Source organism: Tauraco erythrolophus, chromosome 2 (genome assembly GCF_009769465.1).
Source record: "Tauraco erythrolophus isolate bTauEry1 chromosome 2, bTauEry1.pri, whole genome shotgun sequence".
NCBI lineage: Eukaryota > Metazoa > Chordata > Aves > Musophagiformes > Musophagidae > Tauraco > Tauraco erythrolophus.
This window is the reverse complement of record NC_141466.1, coordinates 35,606,765-35,620,142: the sequence shown is the minus strand read 5'-3', so window position 1 is coordinate 35,620,142 and position 13,378 is coordinate 35,606,765.

Genomic DNA, 13,378 nt, shown 5'->3' with positions numbered 1-13,378 from the left:
GATGCCACAGGAATCACTACACTCTAGTAACACATTATTTTCGAGAAGTTTAATGTTCTTCTTTGAATATTGATAAACCTGTGAAAACACCAACTGCTATTTTCCTCTTTGGTACTAGAACTGTCCCTGCTTTCTCCAGTAGGAATAGAGGAACACATCTCAGTCTACATGAACTACAAGCATAACTTGGGCTTTCTATTTTTAAAGTGGTCCCTCACTTGGGATTTTTCACAAGGTAGTCAGAAGAAGTTAGAAGTCAAATTGTCCACCCTTCAATCTGGTAAAACAATACCCTTTTCCTACAACAAAATGATGGGGAGATCAAAAATAGTAAGAGACTAAAGGCCAAAGCTGAACAAGCTACAGCTTGGTTTACTTCTCCTTCTAGAACAAGTCACACGGAGAAGCAAGAAAACCAAGATGTACAGGAGAAGGTATCTGTACTCCCAAACTTTATCTCTTTGCAAGAGGCAAAAAGCTGCTAATTGAATTCTTCTGTATGCAGTAGCAAAGGGAGAAAAAAAATCCTAGTGTCATTAAAAAGTCAACTTATTAAATTTATTAAACTTAATTTATTGACTGCTTATAATGAGAAATGTCAAAACAAGCATAGCTGTGACTTCAGGTATGCAGATCACAGTTTGTCCTTTCTCAACTTCAGCATTGCCAACACAGAAATCTGAGAATTTCTGATAGCTAGCTTAGGAAAGATTGGTTGCAAATTCAGACCTGGGAGAGAAGAATAGAAAAGCTGAGCCTGGTAGCATATAGAAACCAGAGGGCTGACAACCTGGAATTAGCCTGCTACAATATATCAAATTGATTTTATTGTTACTCATTGAGGTCAATTAGTGATTTCTATTTAGGTAATAGATTGGTTTCCACATAGACTTTTGTCTTTATTTGTGCTGAGCAGCAGTTATATTAAAGGCAGTTTTTTTTTGATTTATGAATATTGACAAGTCATGTTCTACTCTCAATTAAACCAATAATAAAATTCAGTTCCGCCTGTATAAATCTGTTATGCCGATAGTTCACTAATATAGAAATAGGTGCAACTGATGGTGGAATTTCGATGACTAACTGTAATCTATGGAAATGAAATACCTTCATGCACTTTCTAGAATCATAAACTTTCTAGTTAGACCTGCCAACTATATGCCTCTTGTATCTATCTCAGGTGTTACAATGTACAGATTTTATTTTCTATGATAATTCCTATGTTTTTAAGAATAACTGATATAAATCTTTGCTTGCTTAGGTAAATATTTTCATAAAACCCAGTAAACAAAGTGAGAAATGTTCTAATTAGGATAAATAGTGCACAAATTAATTCATTGCTCTTTCAGTAGTAGCCTATGTAATTTTCTCATGAAGAACTTTTGATTCATATTTGAGATTCAGTCTTTCCTGCAATTTATTGTGGAAGATTTTTAATGTTTAAGATTTTCCAAGATATTTTAGCAAAGCCCTCTGGGTTTTATTCTTCTCTAGTGTTTGTTTAAGCTGCCCTAGTGCCCACAGTCCTAACTAAAATATGTATCGAATCTCAAACTATTAGTCAGAGTGTTCTCAAGAGAAGATTCTCTCCTCTTCTAAGCATTTCAGAAGGAATACTTATAACAATAACAATATCCATAAAAGTTAGAAGTCTCTGAAAAGTCTCTGCAGAGTTTTAGAAAAATTCTCAAAACTCAAATTCTCAAAACTTCAGTGCCAATGCATGGAAATATGGATTACTTAAAAATATGAAGGAAATTTTTATACTTGCAGAATCTTTCCAGCATGATACAGTTATAAGTGTGGAGTGTTGGACTAGGGGGTTGAAATTTCCCTGTTGCACTTCTTTCCCCTGAAAGACTGTCTGCTGGGGTACAGCAGTTATTTATCTGGACAGTCTCTTCTCTAAAATACACACTCATACTAATCTTTAAAATACTTTAGCTCCTTTGCCAATATCTTCAGTTAGTTCAATCAGTCCTTTACACAGTTCAAAGAAAGGATATCTGTGGATTACTTTTTGTCTACCTGTGTGTTGTGGTTTAGCCCAGCCAGCAACTAAATGCCACACAGCCGCTTCCTCACCCTCTCATCCCCAGAGGATGGGGAAGAGAATTAAAGGGGGAAAGGGAAGGAGAACCACGGGTTGAGATAGAACAATTTAATAATAATAATGAAATGTGAATATATATGTATGTATAATGATAGTAATATATCATTATATATATTATATAATATATATATATATAGTTGTATATATAGTAATATATACAAACAAGTGATGCACAGTTTGTATATTGCTCATATATATATTGTATATAATTGCTCACCAGCCGGTCACCGAGACCCATCCTGTCCCAGTAAACACTCTCAAAACAGAAAGTCCCAGCACCACTATCCCAGATGAGTGAGCGGCCAGAAAAGAGAACGAGAGAGAGAGAGAGAGAGAGAGCACTCTGAGAGTCCGAGGGTGAGAGCCCCCAGAAGAGCAAAGGCCCTTCTTTCCGATCAGCCCTCATCTATATCCTAGATATGATGTTTCATGATATGAAACAATCCATTGGTCAATTTAGCCCTCAATCCTAAATCTAAGTCCAAATCATAAGGGGAGTTGTGGATGCTTTGTCTCGGCCATGCTCGCCCCAGCCTGTTGTGCTCCTGCACACTGGCAATAACACAGCAGCTGAAAAGTCCTTGATGTCTCAGCACCAACTATAAACATCAGTGCATTATCAACATTCTTCTTATAACAAATCCCAGGCTAAAACCAAAAACTCAGAGCTCTTCTAGCTGCTAAAAAACCTAACTCTGTCCCAGCCAAAACCAGGAAACTGTGAAACAGGTATCAGTGCAAATGCATACTTTTCTCCATAACTGAGGTTGTCAGCAGTTTCTTGAATCCACCTATAAAGTTCTTAAAGAGTAAATTAAACAAACATCTCCCACCAGTATTAGCTGAGGTGCAGTTAGTCCTGGTTTGGGATGGAACAGATAGAATTTGTTAGCATCTCTAATTCCCTGCCATCTCTGTCTTATTATGGGTCTATGATATGTCCTTAGCTGTACACACTGCTTTATATATTGCATGATATTATGTTTATTAATCTCTGAGCCTATCTAATTGCTGGATTATGGAGTTCTAATTTCCTAAGGAACTGTTCCATGTGCCAGATTCTTACTTGCAAGGTAAGCTTGGGTTAGCTGGCACAAAACCAATGCTTACAGTCTTGCTTCAAAGTTTGGGTTTTAGAGAAGGTTTTGCCAGCTCAGCTGCACTGAGTGCAGAAGTGAAACCACATAATCCTCCATGCAATAATTTGAGAACTCCTGAGAGTTTTCTGACAGCTGCACATCAATTCTGTTCTGACCTGTGGTTCAGAGATCCAGTGGTCTCCAAGCACCTGCGGGAATAAATCAGTCATAGCGAAGATTTGTGATCTGACATAAATAAAACTTCCTCTCCCCATTGGCAGTATCTCAGCTCCACAAAAGGGAGCTCAAGAAGTACTACAAATACACAGGAAACTTCTCTTATGGGGGAAAAAAAAAAAAAAAAAGAAGAAAAGAGATATTTTCCCCTGCATTGCTTTATTTGTGAAACACGCTGGCAGATTTGGGAGCAGAGTGAGGGAGCTCAGGAACAGTGACAGATGGAGGCTCCTTGGCTGAGGGAAGCAAGGTTGTCCCCTGAGCAAGGGGAACACAACTCCTGGATCATAGCAGTGGGATGCAAAACTCTTGCTGGGGATGGGTTTCAACTGCACAGGATCAAACTGCCTCAGTCCTGACTGCTATGTAATAAAAATACATTTTTTTAAAAAGAAGTAAGCCACATTTTCAACTGGCAGTGCTTACAGAGTAGACTGAGCTCCAGCTTTTTGTGTCTTCAAAATCAGAGCGAGACCTGATCCATATCTCATGTGTTGGCGGAGCTGTTAATCAGAAAATGGACTGCAGGGGAGCTCTTAAAATGTCCATTACTGAGTTGTAGGGAGAGTTAAGCTGTTTTTACCACCTTTTGGCTTCAGTCCTGACAAACGTGTCTTCATTGCAATTCAAAAAGGACAGACTTCAGTCTTCAAAAAATAAATAAAAACATCTTTGGAGTACCCCATCACCCTTCAAGCTGAGAACCTTAATATTCTTTCGACTGTGAATTTTCCTAGCAAGCCCTAGTTTTGTAGCACCTAACAAAGACCAAACTGTGGTACCTGTTTTGGGAGCACAGTTGATGCCATGGCCTCCACAGAGGACCATTTGAAGCTTAAAAGGGCTGAATATTCCAGCATCTAATCTCTCCCCTCTGAGGGGAAGTGATTAGTTCCTTAAGTTAGGCTACATTTACCTTAGCAAGTGGTACAGTGCAGTAGGAGTGGATCAGAATACGAGACATTTGGTGTGGAGGATCCTTCACCTACTCTATATCCTCTGTGATGGCTTAAAGGAGATACCAACGAGATTCCCTGAGGCACTGATCTTCAGGAATTTCTGCACTGTATGGGCACTGTGCATGGGAGCCATTCTCCAGTGAACTTCCCCAGACCAGGGCAGTTTGGGAAAATTCATGGATCTTGTGAACCATCAAGGCAAATTCATGGACTCCTAGTGAGGCCCCAGGGAGAGGAGCAACAATGTCCAGTTTGTCTGTGGCTCCAGCCAGCAGCAGGGCTCATGCCCAAGCTCTTCCTCTTCTTGCTGCATGTCGCAGGGTTTGTGTGCCCTGTTGGCAGAGAGCTGAGTGGCAGTCCCTGAGTGTGAATGACCCCAGCATCCTCCAAACACATGCTCAGCACCTTCTACAGATATTTAGGGCACCCGTGGGGTACCTATATGCAGAAGTTGCCCTCATTGCAAAGGTGTATGACAACACTGATGACCCAGAAATGGTACAGGGTGAAGCAAATGCATATTAACATCTTTCACAGTGTGTGCCAGTGACTCACAAAACATGATAGATTGCTGATCCCTGCATTTTTCAAGTGTTTGCCCAGGTGACATTCAATCCACTGTCGGTTTAGGGCAAGCGCGGTTCCTACATCTGTGTTCTCCCTGGTCCTCTATGCCCTTTTTGACTTTACCTACGTGGTGGCATGGGCCTGGGACAGCTGTTCCAGCAACTCCCGGGAAACCTCATGCACCTAGGCCTGAGGCATAACCCTGAACATCTCACCTGTTACCTTTCTAGTTTGTTTTGGTGTTGCCTTGAATACAAGCTAATGTGTTTCATAAATATGTAGACATTTTTATTTTTGTTCAAGACATGCTTCACTTAATTTAACCCGAAGCAGGAAATAAGACTTATGCAGCTTCAAAAGCTGTGTTTAGAACAGTATCTTCCATACACACCTGTCTCTTTATGACACAAAAAAGACAATTTCCATTATGTTCTTGAGATTTAAAAACAATAAAATTCCAATTATTTTTTGCTTTCATGTGTTGCATAAAAAAAGACCAGAGAAGGGATGTTTTTGAAGAAGAACTCCCCAGAAGTAGACAATATGAGACTGACTCACCTAGGTCTTCATTCTGGAGTCAGTGTTTGTGTCTTCTTGATGGCTAAATGTGGATGAGGTTCTCCCTGTTGATCCTCCCTGACGAGTTCTGCCTAGCTGTGCAGATGAAGTGTGATACAGCTATGGGGAACAATGAAGTTCAAGTTACTTTTTTACACAAATTTAAAAAAATATCTTGTGCTTAGGCTATCATCTGAATATTTTTGGACTCTGTGAAGTACAATAATCAAGTAAATGCCTATTTTACACAGGATAGAATTACATCTTTTAAAATTGTTGCACGGTGATTGCGAATATCCTTACTGTACAAATCATATACTAGTTTACCTAAAGGGTGAAATTGTATGACTTAATTCCACTCAGCTTTCTTTGGTGCTCCTTAAGATCTCTAAAAAGTTGTCTGTGATAACTACCATCATTGCTGTGGGCTCAGCCTAGGCCAGTGACAGGTTCATCTTGGAGCTTGATGGCACTGGCTTCTCACAGAAGCCACTCCTGTAGCCCTCCCCCCGCTACCAAAACCTTGACATGAAAACCCAACACAATGCAACAGAAAACTGAACTACAAATGGACTCAAAAAGGGATTAAGAATGCTGATGAAGGAGCAATCTGTCTACTCTACAGACCAGACAGCCCCTAAGACAGTGACTAACGGATGCCAGGAGGTTGGATCGGGAAAAGACCTTCTCTCTCATAAAAAACCCTGTTATGATAACATTTCCTGTTTTCTAGATCTCTTTTTTTAACCTTGGGGTCTTGCAGCTTCCTAGAATACATCAGCACCTCCCAGCAGACAGACACATCAATAATGTGGAACACATGATAGTGTTTTAAAAGGACAGGAGAACACATTTACAGAGAAAGCTATTAATATAATAAACAGGTTGACATAAAAATTTTCAACCTAATACTCAGCTTTATTCAAACTGTTGGTGGCTTTTTATTTCCTGATGGGCCTTATTAGTTTTCTACAACATACAAAGTATTTTCGCTGTAACAAAGCACTTGAGAGAGTTAATTAGACATGTATTGGAAGGGGTAGGCATGTACAAGGCAGGTTTTGGAAAAAAATACAATTCTTGAGACCTTCGAATAGCTAAAAAGGTTTGGGAAAAACTGGCGAATTAAAACCCATCCTTACACTTTGGGGAAGGTCATGAAAAATGCTGTGCTGTTGTCTCTGTATTTAAACATGTGTTTATATTCACAGAAGAAACATCCAGATTCTAACTGAACTGTCACTGTTGTTTCACTTCAGATATTTATTATCAAAATACTCAGGAATTTTAAAGGGTATATACATTTTTATGCACTTACTCTGCTATTAATATAAGACTATCATGTGTGGGTGCTTACAATTGCAACGGGAATACCATAATCCCTGAAAAAGTGTTGTGTTTTCCAGTAAGCTAGATGAGAGCCTTCAGGCAAGTGATGAGCTGAGCTAAAAGTCTACCTTGTATTTTCCTCTTTTTTTTTCTCTATATTTATATCACTACTATTATTAGTAGTATTTTTATTATTATTATTTTTATTTTCACCATCATCTCCATCCATAATAATAATACTTTTACTGTATAATTTGAAACTAGTATAAAATAGATTTGATAATATGCCTGCTCAGCAATTTGAGAGTGAAAGGATAAAGCAATTTGCTTTGTGTTTCCTGCTGCCTTTGCAGATACTCTGCAATTGAGTCCCATCTTCTCTGCATAATTTGAATCTCTTTATCCTGTGTGTTGCTGATACTATCATGAAGCTGGAAAAAGGACGTACTACAGAAAGCAGTTTCCCATATTCAGTTCTAATGGCAGTCTCCCTTGACTTTACCTGCTGCTTATACTTTTTTCTTCATTTCTCTGACTCTGTAATACAAAGTCTTTTTGAGGCTATTTGTGTCACAGGAACTCTGACAAAATCCACTTTGATGAGATCAACTAGATGAGTGGGAAGATAAAATAGTTCAACAGAATATTTCAAATGTGTGATGGTGGAAATCTTTATGACTTTCTTTTAACAGTTAATATTTAGGACTTGCATTCCTGGAGTGATACGTTGCTTTTCTGTGCTCTTGTCTCATCAAAACCAGCTCAGACATGGTGGGTGGACAACTATAAGTGCTTCTCTAGTGTAACATGAGAAGTCAGTGAGAGAAAGCTAGATGCAGTTCTGGCCCACGGATTAACAGGTGGTCGTAGGCCCTGCGAAGTCAGAGACCCCGTGTCTGTAAGAATCCATTGCTGCATGAGCGTTAGCCATTTGCTTACAAAATCCAAATAATGTTAAGCTACTTTGTCTATACAATGATTTAAAGACAGGTAAATTAACATCTGTATCTAACCAAATTTGTAAATCATTAGCCTGACAACTATGAAAGGATGTGAGAACATAGCCCTACAGAGTAAAAAGTAATACCTGCATACTTGTTTGCATCATTTTTTCTCATCGTTGTTCTATCTTGGGTCCCAGGTCAGTGGTCACTTCAGTTTATTCAGAAATATGACTGTCGAGTTCACCCGAGTCAGTGAGGATTATTTGCCTTTTTTGTGCATGACAATGCTTTTTTCTTCAGTGTAAAACAGATTAAAAGTTCATCAATCACCTATGTCAGAGGATCAGATTGTTTTCTTAGCTTCTAAATGCCTTATGTCAGTTTTACCTGGGTTACTGTAGAGTTCTTTGTGACTAGTACAAACCACCAAAGAAAAGAAAATGATCCTGCCTGTTCCTTAAGTGTAAATTTCAATTAGGCTGCACTGTATATATTCACTGAGTTGTACAAACTGAAGAAACTGCAATATTTAAAAATAATGGTCTATAACAGGATTCCCTTATGAACTTTCTGCTACAAATGCAATTTCCCTGGAGAAAGAAATAATAAAACTTTTTTTATAGTCCCCACTTTGTCTATCACTTTCCAAAATGCTTGTGGTTGTTAGAAAAGCATCATTTAACTAACACCACCTGGTCAAAGCACAATCTTCTAGCTATGAAAATGTGTGGGATGTTGACCATGTAGGGATGCTGATGTGCCTGGTGTGCAGTAGCATATCTGTAGCCACCCCGGAGCTGTGTGTCTCAGCAGGGTTGTCCTGGTTTTGAATGGGACAGAGTTAGTTTTTCTTTTTAGCAGCTGGAAGAGCTCTGAGTTTTGGTTTTTGTCTGAGGTTTGTTATGAGAAGAATGTTGATAACACACTGATGTTTATGGTTGGTGCTGAGACATCAAGGACCTTTCAGCTTGCCGTGTTCTTGCCAGTGAGAACACAACAGAATCAGGGGGAGCATGTCCAGGACAAAGGGCCCACAAATCCCCTTATGATTGGAACTTAGACTCAGGATTGAGGGCTAAATTGGCCAGTGGAGTATTCCATATCATGCAACATCATGCCCAGTATATAGATGACACTGGATTGAAAATTTTGGAACTCCCTTGCTCTTCTGAGGAATCTCTGTCTGTCATAGTTCTACCTCTCTCACTCTATTTCAGGCTTTTCACTCCTCCAGGATTGCGGTGTCAGGACTTATCCTTCTGGGATCACTTGCCAGGACAGGACAGGCATTGGTCACTGAGGAGTGAGCAATTATACTGTGAATCTCTTGTTTGTATATATTATTATCATTATACATAAAATATATTTTTATTGTATTGTTATTTATAATTATTACTTTTAACTGTTATTATTGTTAAATTGTTTTTATTTCAACCCATGAGCCCCCTTCCCTTTTCCCCTTTAATTCACTTCCCCATTCCCTGGGCATGGAGGAGGGTGAGTGAGCAGCTTCATAGCGTTTAATTGCTGGCTTGGTTAAAACACTACAAGGGTTTATGCTCAAGATAGGCCTAGCATACTGGTAAAAATATTATAGTTAAAATATTACTGCAAGTGAATGACAGAGTTTCTACTTTTGTTCAGTAGCTTTTTATTTCTATTTTTTTCTTCACATTTGGTTTCTGGCCTAAATGCAGGCAGTCTACCTGAGCCTTGTCCTTATTTTTGCCATTTTTTTCTCAATATTTACCAAAAGCCTTATGCTGTGGCCATCACAGTGGTATCTAAGGAAGGGTACTTCAGAACTCGAATTGGATCAGTTTGGGGCAGTGTCCCAGTGTATTTTGCCCAGAAACGTTGTGTGGAGATGGAGTTAATCTTGGAAAGTTGAGATTGCAACATCCATCAGCAGTTCTTAATGAATACTGACTTTCTTAATGAATACTGACTCTCTTCTTCCCCTTTTGCTTTCCTCTAGTAAAACTGGAAAATCATGTTGTGATCCTCCCATCAGAACTATGATATACAATTTCTCCTTGTATTTCAAAGCATTCCTTCAAACATTGGCTGTGTAACGAAAATGAGGACAAAGAGGTGGAAGGAGAATAGCCATATCTAGATGTTGCTTTATAGATTTAAACAGCAATAAGGAAAAATAGAGCAAGTTATCAGCAGCACTCAGAATATTTCGAATCATCAGAATGTGTCAGCAAATACAGGCATATGTTTTCATTTGAAAATGTTCCCTTTTTTCTGAGCTCCTCTGTGTGTAATCATAAATTTTCATTGGTGGTGTAACTTGGAGTAGACAGCACTTGTACATTAACATTGTGTATGGAATGGTTCAGAAACTTAAGTATCAAACACACAAGTTACATTCTCCATTTTCAGAGCCAAGACAATGAACATCTCTAGACTTAATATACTCTGAGCCTGAAATGGAAAAGACAGCAGCTGCTTTTGATGATATCCATTGCAACTCTGACAGATGGTGATGAACAATGTGAAATCAGTGTTTCCCAAAAACATTTTAAAATTAAGGATCTTTACTGCCTGATTTGCCACCAGCACTCCAGTAAAAACATGTAGATTTATGCTGTAATAGTACAGTTGGTCTTTGTGAGATGTAATTCATCAGATTCTTTCTTTCAGTGATGTGTTGGAGTGGCTGACGTCTCCAGCATAGGCTGGAGATGTGATACTAGTATTGTTCTTAAAGATATATGCAGGATATGGAAACAGAGAACAAATTTCTTTAAAAAAACCCAAAAAGCTGTGCCAGCAGAATTTTGCTGCCTTGCCAAGGAATTTATGAAATTTTACTTACTTAATTGCTTCTTTCACCTTGGCTGTTTCAATTGCCCTATCTGGTGCCACACTGTCTTTTTCACTTAGTTTCAGCAATAATGAATCCTTCAAGGACATTTCTAACACTCCCAGTGGTATAAGGCAGAAGAATTTTTCCAGCATTTCTGAAATGTGATCTAAGATGTCAAGACTAATCAGCTGTCCAGGATAGGGAATCACGCTTACTTACTAAGCATTTTTTCAGTTCTCGATATGTTAAAAATAGGTTACCTTCTGATGTTTTTATGACAGTAATTTAACTGTATTGGGTAATAGTTATGTCATCCAAAATACAAATAAAAATAAATAACAATGAAGAGTATTTACTCAATCTGCTCTTTAAAGAGCACCAGATGGGTCCCCTGGAAGTGGAATTAAACACTTGGAATATGTCCTGCAGGATGATCTTTTCTGGTTTTATCAAGGATATTACAATAAAGAGCAGGGTACTTTGAACATAGAATAATGCATTTTTTTTTTTCATTTTCTTGTGCTTTAAAGTTTGGATTTTGGTTAGATACTGGTTATAACAGTGATAGAATACAAAAGTTGGGGGAGTTAGGCAGAGGAAATGGGAGATAACATTACCATCCAGAGGAATCTTAACAGGCTGGAGAGGTGAGATCATGCAAACCTCATGAAGTCCAACAAGGCTAAGTGCAAGGACCTGCACACCTGGGTAGGGGCAATACCAAGCATAAATACAGGCTGAGCAGAGAATGGATTGAGAGCATCCTGGAGGAGAAGGACTTGGGAGTGCTGGTGGATGAAAAGCTCACCATGAGCCGGTAATGTGCACTTGCAGCCCAGAAAGCCAACCATATCCTGGGCTGCATCCAAAGAAGTGTGGCCAGCAGGTCGAGGGAGGTGATTCTGCATCTCTTCTCTGCTCTCGTGAGACCTCACCTGTAATACTGCATTCAGCTCTGGGGATTCCAACATTACAAAGACATGGCTGTTGGAGTGGGTCCAGAGGAGGGCCACGAAGATAATCTGAGGGCTGGAGAACCTCTCCTATGAAGACAGACTGAGAGAGTTGGAGTTGTTCAGCCTTGAGAAGAGAAGACTCAGGGCATATCTTATTGCAGCCTTCCAGTACTTGAAGAGGGCCTACAAGAAAGCTGGAGAGGGACATTTTAGTGGGGCGTGTAGTGATAGGTCGAGGAGCAATGGCTTTAAAATGAAAGAGGGGAGATTTCAATGAGATCTAAGGAAGAAATTCTTCCCTCTGAGGATGGTGAAGCACTGGAGTAGGTTTCATGGAGAAGTTGTGACTGCCCCATCCCTGGAAGTGTTCAAGGCCAGGTTGGATGAGGCTTTGAGCCATGTCATCTAGTGGCAGAGAGGTTGGAACTAGATGATCTTTGAGGTCCCTTCCAACCCAAAGCATTCTATGGTTCTATGATTATGTAGAAGAGATTATTTTCATATTATTGTGTGTATTCATTTCTGCTGTTTTCATCTTATAAATAGATGACGAAAATTGGGAAATGTTTAAAAAAATTATTCAAAGCCTCGGGAATTTGCACTATATCAAGATCCTAAAGCAGAACAATCCATTCAACTTACCATAAAGACAGTGAAGAACGGAGTCAGTAGTTATCTGCACAGACAGGTTTTTGAGGGCTTTTTCATCTAGCAGACAATGTTACAATAAAATTCTCTGGTTATGAGTCGATGATGTATAAATTCAGCTTGAAATTAAGGTTCAGGTTTGTAAATTAAAGTTTAGGTTTGTAGGCAAGTAGCTGCTGCAGAAACTCCATAAGAAGTATGATGAACTCTCTTGATCTCAATAAGTCGCAACTTAGGATGTTTCTTTGAAGTATAAATGATTTACCCAACCAAAGCTGAAGAAGGAATTATTTGAATGGAGGTCAATGGTCTGTGTTGTGTAGGACATCTGACAGGAGAACTTTATCTGTCCCTCCTGGACCTAAATCTATGAACCTAGATTTACAATATTTAAGGGGCTGGTTTTAACTTAAATCATAGGTCTTTAACAGAGTTGTGACAGGATAAAGTGTCCTTTAAGTGAGAGTAAATGTAATTTATGCACACTTAAAAGGCACTTTACACTGCCTGAGAAGTGTGAAGAGGCCTTGTTATAGTGACAATAAATCGACAGTTGTTTGGGAATGAAAGGGACCCTCATGATCATCTGGTGTGACTTATGGCAGAACACAAGTGATAGAACTTCATACAGTGTTTCACACATCAAGCCCACTGACATGTGCTTGATCTTTTGAAAAGACATTCTGTTTTATGTCTTCACATCAGCTTCTTGATTCCCTGCACTCAAAATCTAGCACATCTCTAAATTTCTTTTTCAAAGAGAAATCTGTTAGATGAAGAGTGGAAAATTTTTCACTGCCTTTGACATTCACAGACTGATCTTATCTGGTGAATTTTCAGGAAAACGGCAGTAAAAGTAGAGGATCTGCCTTTAAGAGCGGGACAGAAAAATGTGCTTTCTCCACTGCACTAGTTTTCCTTTGAATAATCTCAGTGTGTTAGGCTGGGTTAGCTTGCTGAAATTCGTAAAGATGATTGGTTGTATAGAGAAACATACTCTTTTTGATTTTGATTAAAAAGTTTGCTTTTGTTTGATAGAGTTACAGAAATGTAAATGAGTCAGAGCTAGCAGCATAAATGGTTTTGAATAACCATTGTATCACACTGCATTGCTTTACTCTGGGGCATGCTACAGTTGCCTTAAAACATTATCAGCTTTAGGATTATATT